This window comes from Podarcis gaigeae (assembly GCF_964106915.1).
Source record: "Podarcis gaigeae genome assembly, chromosome: Z".
NCBI classification, from domain to species: Eukaryota; Metazoa; Chordata; class Lepidosauria; order Squamata; family Lacertidae; genus Podarcis; species Podarcis gaigeae.
The window spans coordinates 5951700-5967417 of NC_139691.1; the positions used below are offsets into that span (position 1 = coordinate 5951700).

General features: G+C 44.1%; 1 protein-coding gene across 2 annotated transcripts in view; it reads left to right on the forward strand.

Annotated features, from left to right (window-relative positions):
- Positions 1–15718, forward strand: part of BRINP1 (BMP/retinoic acid inducible neural specific 1) — a 109026-nt gene that overhangs the window by 38063 nt on the left and 55245 nt on the right. The window lies entirely within an intron of this gene.

The following is a 15718-nucleotide window of genomic DNA, read 5'->3' on the forward strand; positions in this document are numbered from 1 at the left end:
TTTTCTTGCGAGGAATCCTATTTGGAATAAGGGAAAGGGGAAACGTTTACAGCTATTCTCTACACATGTGAAGGAGTGGACCCTTGTTGATTTGCACAGCTCAGCTATTGTGTGCAGATTCATAAACTGTATATTCATTGAAGGATACATGTGGATTAGAAGCGTGTATCTCGGCTATACATGGACTGTATACTTGTAGCATCTGAACACCTCTATGGAAGAGGGCAAGGACATCTGCACCACAGGGGGTTGGAATAGATGAACAATAGGGTTCATTCTAACCCCACAATTCTGTGGTTCTATGTGCTCTGCTGCCCTAAAGGAGAGAATTAGATCAAATTCAGGATGGCAGATTTCTCTTGGATCAGCTGGAAAAACTGCTTGGCCGTAGAAGTGGTTGGCAAGGACAGGAGAGAGATCTTTTGTGCAAAGAGAGCCCCCCCCCAAAAAAAATCTTTCTTTAATAAAGGCTCCCAGGGTGGGTGGGTGTGAGTTAAACCAGATCCTCTGGTGATGTGGTTTTAGTCTGCTATTGCTGTTTTGGTTTTTTATTAAACTCTTTTATGATTTTGCTTTATGATACTCTTCTCACCCCATTTACTGCTGATTGTTTACTTTTATTGTTAGGGTTGGATTTAATTATGTTGAGATATAAATTGGAAGCCACCTCAAACTTTGCTAGGTGTAAGTGGTCAAATAAGTAAATAAGTAAGCAAGCTATCTAAGCAAGTAAATAAATAAATAGCCAAGCAACCCGAGGTCAAAATATATCAATGGACAAGGCAAATAAGGCTATAGAATCACTTTCTATTCATTGGTTTATAATGTGATATTTTATGGAGAACTTGGGGTCTTGAACCTTGTGTCAGACACGGAGAATGGAAGAGGATTGCTTTCAGAAGGCATGTTACATTCACAGGAATTGGTGTTAATTCCATGCTGTTTTGGGTGGTATGAAATATTTTTTATCCCCCTCCCTTCAATTCTTTCTCTGTGTATTGGATTCCTTCATAATGGAAAGAATTTGAAGCTTTTTAGTTTAGAGAAAAGGCAGGTAAGAGGGGCATGAAAGAAGTGTTTAAAATTATTCATTGCGTGTAGACAGTGTATGGGAAAAAGTCCCCCCCCCTCATAATACAAGAGATTCTTACTTGTGTAAGAATGCAAATACCTATTTCAGCAGTTTTTAAAATCACCATCTGTGCATAGCTTACCTTTAGAAGCTTTTAGAGACAAGGTTGTATAACCTCGAACAACTATGATATTCAAAGATGCTTAGGTAGACGTGGATCATCTCCCTTCTCTCTTTCCCTTTTAACAAAGAAATCACTTGTAAACAAGAAAAAAGTAAAGTTTACTCACATACAAGTCCTGCCAGGATTAAGGAGCTACACTGATGCGAATCAGTGAGGCAATAGTTCTTAAAGTTACAAAAGACCATTGTCCAGTTCAAAATGGTGTGTAACTCTGTGGAGAAGACCCTACAGGCAACCTAACCCATTAAAGGTAGGTAGCGTGTTCTGTGATGAGGGCTGGATGATTTTGGGTTTGCAACATCGTGATTTATCACCAACCAAACATTGCAGTTTGGCGATAAACCACGATGTTGAAAGAAACTGCATCAGCCCCTGCCAGCAAGGCACTGAGGTGAAAGTACCTCAGCTCTCACCGCCGGAGCTGAGGCACTTTCACCCCAGCACCTTGCGGGCTGGGGTGTGGGTGTGTGGAAAAGCTCCTGTCCCCAGCTGAGTGAGCCCTGGTGTCCTTGCCACTCGCACACGAGTGCCAAAAACAAACCCCTGTGTTGCAATGAGAACCAATCACAGAAATATAGACACAACACGTAGGCTGATAACTGTTAAAGCATATGTAATAAAATAATGATATCATTCAAAAGGTAGAAATAAATCTATTAGAATTCATAAATACAATGTAACGGACTAGTGGCGCAGAACGTTAAGCCATGTGTTCAAGATAGGCGTCAAAGGTCAGTAGCACAATGGTTATGCAAAGGTTTCAACAGAAAGTCTCAAAAGTAAAGTTTTCTCAATAGTTTTACATGAGTGGCAGGGATGGCGGGGCTCCTTCCTGAGGCTCCCTCTGCTTTTGCTGGCTTGGGGGTGGTGGTGTGAGCAACCTCGCTCGCTCACCCCACCCCACTCCCTGAAGACAGACGAAGCTTTTCCTTTGTCCATGCAGGTGCGCTGGCTCTTTCCTCCTGGGATGGTCATTCACCCTGGGTAGAAAGACGCAGCCCATCCTCCCGGGGTGAAGTCCACAAGGCAGGGTGGCCTGACGCTGTTGGTGCACCGCCTGGCTAAGCCCGACCCCCCTGGCAAGGCTGAAGCAAGGCTCAAGGGAGAAGTGTGACAGAGCCCACACCTCCCCAGCTGAGCAGCCAGGGCTCTCTCAACCGGGGAGGAGGAGCACCTCAACGGAGCCCCCACCCCAGCGCTGGTTCGTGTGAGCTGGTGGCAGGTTGAGGGCTCTGTAAAACTGCTTGGCTGAGGTGAGGGCAATGGTGCGCCCCTCGGCCAAGCAGTCTAAAGAGGCAGAGGGAGGAACAAAATCAGCACCTCACTGATGTAGCTTGTTTCTCCTTCTGCCAATATGAGGACAGATGATGGTGGCTTCACTCAGCGGTATATCGCTGGTGGAACCGCTGCCTTCTGAGTCCCCTTGCCTCCAGCACCCGGCTACATCTTGTTTCTCCCTTGGCGCTGGTAGAAGGGGGACTCAGAAGGAAGTTTCACCCATGATATACCACTGAGTGAAACTGTCATCACAGTGTGCCCCTCGTACTGGTCCTGGGTGATATGTTGATATATTGCCCAGGCCTAGCTGTGACAGGAAGATGATTAAGTTTTCAATTATTCCTCCTTCTTCTATAAAGGTTTAGAGGATATAACCACTGGTTTAGAGGATATAACATCAGACAGTCCCCTGTCTGTAATTCTCTAGCAACTGTGCATTTGCAATTTTGGCTTCAGATTCTCCCACAATTTTGACAAAGCATATAAGTGAATTGTAGAATTTGCTCCCAGAATGTAGTAACAACCCTCAAATTGAAGGGATTTAAAAGAGGATTCAACAAATTCATAGAATATAAAGTTATCAGTATTGCTGGAGGCAGAATGCCGCTGCTTGTTTATTTTATTTATTTCATAAAATTTATACACTGCTTGATCATTTTTTTAAAAAAAAAATGTTTACAAAAGATAAAGCGGTAAAATAAAGGGAAAAATTGCAAATGTACTTTCAAACATGCGAAAGTTAAGAATATTAAAACTGATCAAAATCACCTCAGTTTCTTAGCGTCTGGGTAAAAGGTGAAGGTAAAGGGTAAAGGGACCCCTGACCATTAGGTCCAGTCGTGGACGACTCTGGGGTTGCGGCGCCTATCTCGCTTTATTGGCTGAGGGAGCCGGCGTACAGCTTCTGGGTCATGTGGCCAGCATGACTAAGCTGCTTCTGGCGAACCAGAGCAGCACACAGAAATGCCGTTTACCTTCCCACTGGAGTGGTACCTATTTATCTACTTGCACTGTGATGTGCTTTCGAACTGCTAGGTTGGCAGGAGCAGGGACTAAGCAACGGGAGCTCACCCTGTCGCGAGGATTTGAACCGCCGACCTTCTGATCGGCAAGCCCAAGAGGCTCTGTGGTTTAACCCACAGCACCACCTGCGTCTGGGTAGGCTTGTCTAAACAAGAAGGTTTTTATCAAGTGCCAAAAAGAGTACATTGAAGGCACCTGCTTGATCTCAGTAGGCAGGGAGTTGTTGGGAATTGCTGGTGAGGAGAGTGCTGTTGCACTCAGGTCCTGCTTGTGAACTTCCCATAGGCATCTAGTTGGCCACTGAGAACAAAGTCCTGGACAAGATGGGCCTTTGACCTGATCTAGCAAGCGCTTATTAGGCTCTTCTACATGGGGAAAACCCTGCCCTCCAGAAAATTATGCTGAAATGGCAGGATTGCTATGTCTCCTCTTAATCTTTCCTCTTGTTTTAACACACCCAGTTTTTTTTAAACCAAACCTCCTAGGACTTGGTTTCTAGGCTCTCCTCGTCCTGGTTGTCCACCTCTGAACATGCCCTAGTTTGTCCATGTATTTTTCTTAAAAGGAGGCACCCAGAACTGGACCCAACGTTCTAGAAGGTGGAAGTTGTGGAATCTTAGTGATAGCAAGCTCTGCAGTTGACTGCATTGTGGAAGTGAACGTGAATATTCCCCTTGCCGGTCACGTACAAAGATGGTAATGGACATCTTCATTTCGAGAGGAAATTGCAGAGTAGGAATTTTTATTATAAATAAATGAAAAAATTAAAAAAATCAACAACATGCACAGAGGCTACATAACTCTAAATATAGATGAAGCAAACATTTGTGGGCTCCATCTGGAAAGATTATTTCCTCTTATAATTGGCTGACTAAATAACTGTTAGGGTTGGTTTAGTTATAATTATTTCTTTAAAGGTTCCCCCCTCCATGGTTAAAAATTGCTTATTTCACAGTAAAAATGTGCCATTTCATGGTACATTGATAAAAAAAGGGGGGAGGAAAAAAAGAAAGACAATTTTGTGGGTAAATGGAATACATTTATTAATATCAGAAAACAGTTATGTCATACTTTCCCATATTTATGACGGATGTTCATGCACTAAATTGACATGTTTTGCGAGTTACAAATATGACTGGACAGAGGTGTAAATGATTTTTATGGGTGGAAAATGAATGCTTGCCACACGACGTTAGAAACAGCCCAGCTGGATCAGAACAAAGACCTATTATTATTACCACCACCACCACCACATTTGCTGGATGCTGCATAAGATAGGTTCTCTGGTCATTTTGCCAAATCAGTCACAGTGTACCTGCCACTTATGTGAGGTCTACATGCAAAGGCAAAACCTTGCAAAGTCAGGAGCCCCTGAGACCACCACTTCTGGTTGCAAGGGGGACCCTGAGACCCTGGGGCCTTCCCAGACCCTGGTAAGCGAGAAGGTGCCTTCCTTACTGGCCTCTAGGAGGATTCTAGTGCTGTCACGCCTCCTTCCAAAAGTCTGTTAAAGAAGGTGCTGCCATGCTTACTTGGCCTTGGGAAGCTGACACAATGGCTCTGGGACACTGTCAGAACTCTCGCTCTCTTCCCAAAGTCTGGTAAGTGAGGAAAACCTGTGCAGGTGGGGTATAAAGTAATAAATGGAGAGCAGGGAGTGGTGGGTTTCCTGGCTTTCCATCAGAAATTCAGGAGGCACTTCACTTTAAATAATTTTATTAATTGTTATTCTATGTTATATATATTGAATACAGGAAAAAGCATACATTCAATTAAAGTTCCCCCCTGTCCGCACCGTAACAACCCCAACTACATCCAGTTGTATTAGTATTAAATAAAATATAACCTTACTTCAATAGCTGATGACTTAAAAAGTGTTGTTTCACAGGTTTCCTTGTGTTTTGTGTAGTTTGTAGATGAAGTGAAAGTAGAACACGTCTTTGCAGATGATTGTGTTGTCTTCTTTTCTTGTACTTTTCTGTCAACTTTTCCATCAAAATTAAATCCCAAACATAAGCGTATCAGGCTTCATATATGTTCAGTGTCCTCCAGCGCCTAGCAACAGCAAAACGTGCTGCAGTTACAAGATGCAGAATTAAGTCTCTGTTCCTAAGTTCTTGTGCTTCATCTGCAAATATTGAAAGTACAGTGGTACCTAGGGTTAAGTACTTAATTTGTTCTGGAGGTCCGTCCGTACTTAACCCAAAACTGTTCTTAACCTGAAGCACCACTTTACCTAATGGGGCCTCCTGCTGCTGCTGCGCCGCCGGAGCACGATTTCTGTTCTCATCCTGAAGCAAAGTTCTTAACCTGAAGCACTATTTCTGGGTTAGCGGAGTCTGTAACCTGAAGCGTATGTAACCTGAGGTACCACTGTAGTGCCATTTTGGGATATATTTTTTTAAAAAAATTGTTTTACAGGTGATTTTTTAAAATGTGTTTTGTGTGTGTGTGTGTTGTACACCAATGTGATATGTGTTTTAATATTGTAACCTGCCCGGGGTTCTTAGGATGAAGGGCAGATTATTAATACAGCAATGATAGTATTGCGGCTACCCAGCCGTGTAGCATTAGCTACCCAGCCCTGCTGCCATCGTGACCCTACTCCATCCCGCTTCCTCTGAGGCCGGGAGAGGAACACCAGGCCAGGCACTGTGGGAGCCCCTGCCAGGGTGCCTGCTTCACGTCCCCTCAAAAATCCATGCCCGGGCCCACGACCCCGCTAGCAGCACCCATGCTATCCCCCTGGGTCTCCCCATAGGCTTCTGGTTGGCCACTGTGAGAACGTGAGAACATGGAAACTGTCTGTTTTCATGGACACCCCACTTCCATCTTGATTCCCTAGAGCCTAGACCAAACCACAAAGCTCTGTCAGTTGCTCCATGACACTGCTTAGACATTGATTTGATCCCTGCATTGCAGGGAGTTGGGCTAGATTACCTTTCAGGTCCTGTGCTACTTTACAATTCTATGCCCATTTTAAATTACCGTGTCAACTGTATGGCTTCTGACAGCCCTTGCAAGGCTGCCTCAGTCCTTGTACAAGGTCCTAAAATCTCCTTGCGTTTTATCCCCTCTTTTCCGTAATCCAGGGCCTGCTATTTTCATCCTGCTTGGGCCTTCACCTTTCTTTGGTGGTGGGCATCACCATGACTCTGAACAGAAGCCTCTAGTTAACCGCAGTTTCCAAACAGGGAAACTATAGCTACCATATTTGGAACAAGGCAGGATCTTCAAACATCTTCAAGCCATGGTTCTGCCTTGCTTCAGCCATCACCAAGTCATAGTGCCTTATTCTGAAGTTGCTGGCCATAGTTTCCTTTTTCTGAAAAATGGGAAACAAAGATGAATCAGAGGTTTGTGGTCTGCATGTTCATGCTGCAAAAGAGAGGAGAAAAGGGGCTGCATGCATGGACAAAAAAAGCCATTGTCCTATCTCAGCTTGAGAAGCCAGCATATAATGTCTCACACATATGATGCATTTTCTCATAAATCACACCTAATTTCTAACCAGTTTAAGCTTATTGGTTGTGTTTTTTTTAATTTTACTTTCCATTTTGTGAGTCACTCTTTCCTTTAAGCTGTTCTCAGTAGGTTTGAAATGAAGAAGCTGTTTCACCCCCTCCCAACTGCCACATCCAGTCACTAATTGCCACAGTGTACCTTGTTTAGTTGTGATTTCCCTGGAGTGCCTTGTTGTGAGGGAACATGGACACAGTGTGTTAAAATCATGTCATTTACACTGGAAGCCCTCAGAGATAAAATGGTGTTGTTGGCATTACGTGACGTACATAAAGTACAAGCCACCAGCTTTGCTAGAGTGAAAAGGCTCAAAGCAAGAGGGGGGGAAATGCTTTCTAATTGGCATTTCTGCCCAAACTGGATTTGCAGGTAAGTTTCTCAGACCAGAGATACTTCTGAATCCCTTCACACTTGGATTACTTGTTCTAAAGGTGTAACTGATCCATGGGGATAGATGGCTCAGTCTTGATGTACTTTATGCCCCTTTGCCTGTGCCCGCATGTCCGTTGATTCCCATTTCCATGTGGACTACCTGTCTTGAAAAAACCCCACACCATTTAACCTCCCCCTCCAAGATATGGATAAAGCATGTACCTCATTAAAACTCACTGCTTATCATTCAGAACCTTTCGATTCCGAATCCACAGAATGTGGTCATAGTCATGAACACTGTCTTGGACGACTTTAAAACAGGATATAACAATCTTAAATACATGGCTTTAAGAAGTGGGTCTAGTACTCTGCCCCATTTGTCTCACATGTGGGCTGAATGACATGTTGATGGGGTGATTCAGAGTCTCCCACAATCCTGCACTGAAGTACAGTGTCAATACCCACCCATCGCAAATTGGATCGAGGCCCCACAAAGTTTTGTGTCAGCTCTTACTGTTTTCCAATACAGTAAGCCCACAATTTATGTGGGGATTATGTTCCTGGGATCAGGCCTAAAGCCAATATCACATATGGTCAAAATACATTGGGTTCAATAGTGGGTGGGATTGCCAAAGTCTTTTTTTTCCAGATGCCCGCCCCCTTCCATTCCCCAATTTAAATGCACGTAAGTTGTGGGCTTATCATTTATCTCTATTTCTCTCTATGAGCTTTGCAAGGAGTGAAGCTGTGCAAAAAGTTGCTTGCAGAGCACTGACGAGCTCTAGATAATAAGAAAAAAACCAAACATGCCATGTTGGTTTGCCAAAACAAAGCCAATAGAACTATTCAGAATTCTAGACGGCCTCATACTACAAAGCTATCAGAGGCCTATATATATAAATAAAAATATGCAAGTAATAATAAACTTCATTCGACCATTTAATTATTTTAAGGTAATAAAGACACACCTATTCTCTCCTTTATTATGGAAGAAAGTACAGTATATACCTTTTATTTTTACCACAAAAAGCCCCTGAAGCTATTTGTCTGCAATTTGGCAGGGCTCAATTCACTCTGCAAGGGCTCATATACCCATAGATTTCATCCTCTTTGGTGAAAAAGGCAGGAAAGTCATGGCCATTTTTATATTCTCCATTACAGTAACTGGGAAAACTCAGGTATTCACTGTACAAAGAGCTCAGAAGCTGAAACACAGCACAGAGAGACACAAACAGATAAGATTGTGTGTGTTTTGAACCCCACACAGATATGAGTCAAGTCATGGGGGCTGTGAACACCCCTACTATCTAATGAGAGGCAGAATATATCTAAATCCCAGGCACTGTGGAATCCCAGAGGGCTATTGCACTCATGTCCTGCTTATGGGCTTCCGATAAGCTTACGGTTGAATATTATGGGGAAAAGGATTCTACACTAGGTTGGCATTTGATGGGATCCAACAGGGCTCTTCATATGAATATGCATGCATTTTGCAGGACATCCATTTGAGAACCTGCATGCTCTGGTGCCATTTCTGTGACCCTTGGAAGAACTTTATCAGCTTTACAAAGTAGTGAGGGCCATGCAGCCTGCCAGCACTTTAGATTGCACCCCTGCAGGGGAATTAATCCAGGACCCCAGAAGCATCAATGCCACAAAGCTATTTTGGAACACATGCTACTTTCGTTCACTTATACAGGCTATTTTGAACCAGAGTAAAGGAGGGCAGGTCAGGAGACCAGTAGCTATTGCTTTTTGTATCTTGCCCCTTTGAGCTACCACTGCTGTAGTTTTCTTTGGATCTTTTGTCAGCCTTGTCATGACCCCACTCAGCTAGCCAGACACGGACTACAGGGAGGAGAAGAGGCACTGAGCCTGCTCTCTAGTACAGAGTGGTGAGACTCGGGATGAGCTAATCAATGCAGATTCATAAACAGCTTGCCCATTTGAACCTGCAGCCTTATCCCAATATGAATTGTCTAGATCAGCGGTAGCCAATATGATCTCATACCACCTGTCCTGGCCACCACAGACAATGGCAAAATTTTAGATTGCAAAGAAAAATAACTAATTGGCCACTTGCTAATTGTAGCTACATTGACCTTCACGCGTCTTTGGAAATGCATGAATAAATCCATGTGGAAATTTGCCACGAGAAAGTCTTAGTTTCTGGCCATGTCAGAAAAGCTAAATCAAAAACTGTTTAACACAGGAGGATATCAATAAAAGAACCTTTTATGCACTCTGGTTTGACTTTATTAAATAAACAAACGAGGGAACAGCATCTGCAAAGACACAAACAAGGTATGCGAGTTTATGGAGCTCTTAATAGCTAAAAGACTTGACATCAGAGCTCAGTCACCAATATCTTGCGAACTCTGTGCTACACACTGTGGACTTTGTGAAAAGAGAAAGAACAGAATCATAGACTCGTAGAATTGGAAGGTTTCTGAAGGCCACCTAGTTCAACCCCCTGAAACCATATTGGACCCTGCTTAGCTTTGTAAATGTGTTTGCAGTTTCATTGCTGCACCAATAACAAGACTGATCAGTGGCTTTTGTTTTATGTTTTTACTTACCTCTGAAATCCTGGGGGGGTTATCTCATGTGTTTGTTATATTTTATTTGTAGTCTTGTCTTCTACAAAATTATATATCTATAAATTATGCACATCATCACACCCGCCTGCCCGCACACACACACACACATATATATTAAATTAAAGGGACAGTAATCAGAGATAATGGGAGTTATAGTTCAGCTACATCTGGAAGGTGCCACATGGGCTCCCCACCTAGGTTAGCATGAAAGAGGTTTCACCAGACAGAAACCTCAGAACTACCAATCTGCCGTAGCAGGTACTGGAGGCCTCTGAAGGACCGCCCCACCTAGTCCAAATTGTTAGAGTCACAGAGTCCAGTCGCTAGTGATGTCAGAGGGCCTTTCAAGATGTATTTCAAGATGTATTCAGCAACATGGGTTTTGTAGTACTTAGGCTGCAGAAACAATTATTGCAGATTGCACACCTAAAATACAGAAAAGTCTGGAGAACCATCTGGTGAGAACCAACATTCAATTTTAGGAGCAGTTTGGCCACAGTGCCACTACCCTTGATGTTGACTGACTTTTTTTCTTTTCATGACTGGTGGAAACTAACAACTTTTCAGTGCATTGTTTCATTTACAGCAGACATAGGCAAACTCAGCCCTCCAGATGTTCTGGGACTACAATTCCCATCATCCTTGACCACTGGTTCTTTTAGCTGGGGATCATGGGAGTTGAAGTCCCAAAACATATGCCTGATTTACACCTTCAATGGATCAACACAAGGTGTGACTCTCTCTCTCTCTCTGTGTGTGTGTGTGTGTGTGTGTGTGTGTTTGCGCACACACTTTCAAAAAGATGAGTTTTTGCTAACATTGATCGGGCAGATGAAAGAGTGGAAGATGAAAGGAGGTGCTTGTTGGCAAAATGATGGCAAATCAGCTCAGCAGGGCATGGAAATAACAACATTTCCATAGTCTGTATTATACATGCCAACCAAGTGTGTACAGTGGTACCTCGGTTTACAAACTTAATCCGTTCCGGATGTCCGTTCTTAAACCAAAGCTGCTCTTAAACTGAGGCATGCTTTCCTTAATGAGGCCTCCCTCTCCCGGTGCCCTTCCACCATTTGGCTCCCATTTGTAGAATGAGGTAAAGTTTGCAAACCGGGACACTACAGTCATACTCTGGGTTACAGACACTTCAGGTTACATTTTTTCAGGTTATGGACCTCCAAAACCTGGAAGTACCGGAACGGGTTACTTCCAGGTTTCGGCGGTTGCGCATGTGCAGAAGCGCCGAATCGCAACCTGTGCGTGTGCAGACGCGCCTTTGCGGGTTGCAAACGCTGCGGGTTGCAAACATGCATCATGCACGGATCATATTCACAACCCGAGCGTCCACTGTACTTCCAGTTTTGCGGAGTTCATAAACTGAATAATTCATAAACAGGGCTGTTCTTAAACCGAGGTACCACTGTACTGGGAGGCAGCCTGAGTGTAGGATTTTGAAATCAATTTATGTACAGTGTGTAAGGAAGGAGACCTTGCAGAAGCTTGCTGCATGGATTCCTTAAAGTCTATTGTTCACAGGCTTTTGTGAAACATTTTAAGAGATTGTTCCCTTACTCTTTTTTGCCTTGTGCTTTTCGCCTTGTACTTTGGCAGAGAACTCACATCCTAGTACTGAATGCAAGCCAGTGAGTTGCATCATGTAGCTGCAACTGCTATTCCTTCTGATGTTGAGGGAACATCCTTGCTGGATGCCTTGCATAATACATCAGAGGGGATAGGGGATGTCCTTTCATGTATCTGCATCTTGAGAACAAAGGGGGGGCAACAGGTGGGAAAGGATGATCCGAGTAAGACTGGGGGTGTGGGCTGCCTACCAGAATTAAGGGGATCAAAGGAAGCTTCCTGATACTGACCATTGATTGACCCAGTATTGTCCACCCTGACTAGCAGTGGCTCTCCAGGGTTTATGGCAAGGGACATTCCCAGCCCAGACCAGAAATGCTGGAGATTGAAACTGGAAACTTCTTCATGCAAAGCATATGCTCTGTGAATTCTTCTTCTTCTTCAAAACACAGAGAAATGCCTCTTACAAGTCAGCATAGTTCAAGCCATTACTGGTAATGGGCAAAGGTCAACGCCAAAATTTAAAAAGGTTCAAAACTATATAGCAAATCACATTTGCAAACACAAATAATGAAATGCATGCTGGAGATCAAAGAATTAAATAAGAAATAAGAAAAAGAAGCAATGAAAGAAACAAAGAAAGTATATCTGAATTTATTATTAAATCAGGGCATCAGCACAACAATTTATAGCTGTCAACAAAAGCACTTTTTTACACAACCTCACAGCAGTCACTTCAAAAAGACATCCCATAAGTCACTCAAATATGTTAGTGTGTTTCAAGAGATTACAGTCATACCTCGAGATAAATACGCTTCAGGTTGAGCACTTTCGGGTTGCACTCCATGGTGACCCAGAAGTAATGGAGTGTGTTACTTCTGGGTTTTGCCATTTGTGCATGCGCAGATGGTCAAAATGACGTCATGCGCAGAAGCAGTGAAACACGACCCGTGCACATGCAGACACACTGTCACATCTTACATTCTGTTCAGGATGCGAACAGGGCTCCGGAACGGATCCCGTTCGCATCCCAAGGTACCACTGTACACCAGTGGCATAGCGTGGGGGTGCAGGGGGGGCTGGCCACACCGGGCACAACATCTGGGGGTTAGGGTTAGGGTGTGCAAATCCACGGGTTAGGGGGCGCAAATTACTTGCCTTGCCCCGGGTGCTGACAACCCACGCTACGCCACTGCTGTACACATATTTTCTATGGTGGTTTTTGAGAGAGGGAGAATCTGAAAATACTAGAACTTGTGGACACCCAATGAATTTGAATGTACAAAGTGTCAGGACAGACAAAATGAAGTACTTCTTCATACTTCATAGTTAAACTATTGAAATCACAAACCCCAAAACTTGGATGCCTTTAAAAGAGGGTTAGGGAAATTCAGAGAGGCCAAGGTGAGCAAGCGTTATTTGCCTTGGTGCCTGTTTCCTGTATCCACTATGAGAAGCAGTATGCTCCTGAATACCAGTTGTTGTGAATCACGACTGGTTCGAGCGTTGCTGTGCTCTGGTCATGATTGTGGGCTTCCCACCAGGGCAGCTGGTTGGTGACTGTGAGAACAGGACGATGGACTTGATGAGCCATTGCCAGATTTGGGAGGTTCTCCTTACATAGTTGGTCTCACCCCTACCCTAAGAAAAAAAGAAGTCCACTTGGAGATGACTGCCGTTTTCAACCTAACAGTGTTATAGTAGGTCTGAGGCATTGAGAAAGATGCAAAATGGTGGTAACATTGCAAAAAAACAACAAAAAACAAAACAAAAAACCACTTCACAGAAAAAAAATTGCACACTCATGCGCGCACATACACACAGCCAAGCAGGTTCCCAGAGTGGCTTACATAAAATCAAGACAAGACACTCCCTCCCCACAAGTTTACAGTCTGAAATCAACCTCAACACACAAGGGGCAAGGAGGGAAGGGGGAAATCAAAATCAAATCTCAGACAACAATTTCTGGACCTGAGTCTGTATTTAAGAGCTGTCTCAGTGAGCATAAAAGGCATACATTCTGCAAGTTTTCATATACAGTAACTAATTATGTTGATACATGAGTACTAATGGTTCCATATATCTGCATGTTATCAGACCAAGCTAGGGCAATGGCGTGAATGCAACCCTCCAGGGCTTCTGAACTCTTCCCCAGCCACGTTCCTTCTCCTCAAGCCACACTCCTCACTGGCCCTGTTACACACACACACAAAATGCTTCTGTCTGTTTGGAACATGTCCATGAAATCCAATCAATGCTTCTTGTATGTCAGGATGGAGGATAGAGAAGGGTGCTTCCTGTACAAAAGTAACATTTGCATTTGCTACCCCACACGTTTTGCCTGTGGTCCTGCCTTCCTCTGGGAGGTGGCCTTGGAAGGTCACCCAGAAGAGAACGTGGCCCTTTGCTTTTGCCATGGCTGAAGAAGGTCCCCCAATCCTGCCCTTCAGGAAATCTTAGTCTTGTTTGGTACTGTAAGCATGGTTTGGGCGTGCAGGGGAATCCCAGATTACGCAGGGGTTCCATTCCCTGCAGCCACACACATACATGGGACACACAAATCTGTTCTGCCCTGTTCTGCCCCTACCCTGCCCCCTTTCTATGCCCAAAATGGCACTCATTTCAGTGGTCGTAAACATGCTGATCATGCGCATGTTGGGTGGGTAATTCCAAACTTCTAAGAACAGAAACTTTTTGTATCACTGCAGGGAAATTCTACCTACTGCGTTCTCCCTCAATACAGCAGTTACTGGAAGGGGGGAAGGGCAGAAATTGTACATGTCTTGTTTCCATTCTGATATTTTCTAATCTTTTTCACCCTGTCAGGCCTCTCCAGGGTGTCTCAGGTGGGTCTCTTCAGTGCTCGATGCTGGAACAGCTTTGTCTCTGGGAAACATTTTTAAAGATCTCCATGTTGCAAATCTGCTAGCTCACTCCTGGAAGCCGGGAGGCTCCATAGGGCATAATTTAAGGTTCTAACAAGCCAAGCAGAAGCCATTACTCAATTTTAATTTTAATTCGGCTTTTTCTTTCTCCAAATGGGCGGCTTGCAGCCTCCTGCTGAAGCAGTTATGTAAAGAATAGGAGTCATTGTGTTTGAAGCTAGGAATTAACTTTTTTTCTCAAGCACAAGGAGTTCTGGCTCTACCTATTAAAGTGTTTGCTATTTCTGGAAGCTCTGTTATCCTCCCCTTCTTCACTCACTGTTTCTGAAGACAGGAAGCCACCCACGTCCCTCTATAGAGAACCACCCACATGCCTCTCTAAGAAGAGCTCACCCTCAAGAGACTGGCGTGGGTCAGACCTTGATGTGACGTGAAGACGATGCTATAAGAACCATGTTGCCACACATTTAGGAATGGAGGAGAATCTTGCCCTGTCCACATTTTAAAGAAAGCTTCCCTAATTCACAGTTAGGGTAAGGGGCCATCGCTCAGTGGTAGAGCAACTGTCTTGCATGCAGAAGGTCCTGGGGTTTCTGTAATTGTTACAAGCTGCCCAGGGACCTTACAGAGACCATAAGAAATCAAATGAATAAACAAATGCCTGGCAGCTCCAGGAAGAGCTGGGAGTGAACCTTTTCTGAGCCACTACCAGTCAGTGTAGTCTGTGCTATGCCGGATGGACTCATTGGTCTGAATTGGTATAATACAGCTTCCTAGGTTGCCAGCCATATACCGTATTTTTCGCTCTATAACACGCACCTGACCATAACACGCACATCGGAGGAGGAAAACAAGGGAAAAAACATTCTGAATGAAACAGTGGATGTATCATTTTTGTGCTTCATGCTGTGGCCACAGACATGTGATCTGATGGTGAATTTGGGCTGACCCAATGCAAAAATCCTGAGAATCCCTGTGCATCCATGGTTTGTAACCACGTTTTTGCACCATTGCAGCCCCAGGCAACAGTGGGTGCGTGATTTTTGGGGGGCAGGCTGTAGCCATGGACATGCTATGTGCTCTGATGGTGAATTTGGGCTGACCCAATGCAAAGATCCTGAGGATCCATGTGGATCCATGGTTTGTAACCACGTTTTTGCACCATTGCAGCCCCAGGCAACAGTGGGTATGTGATTTGGGG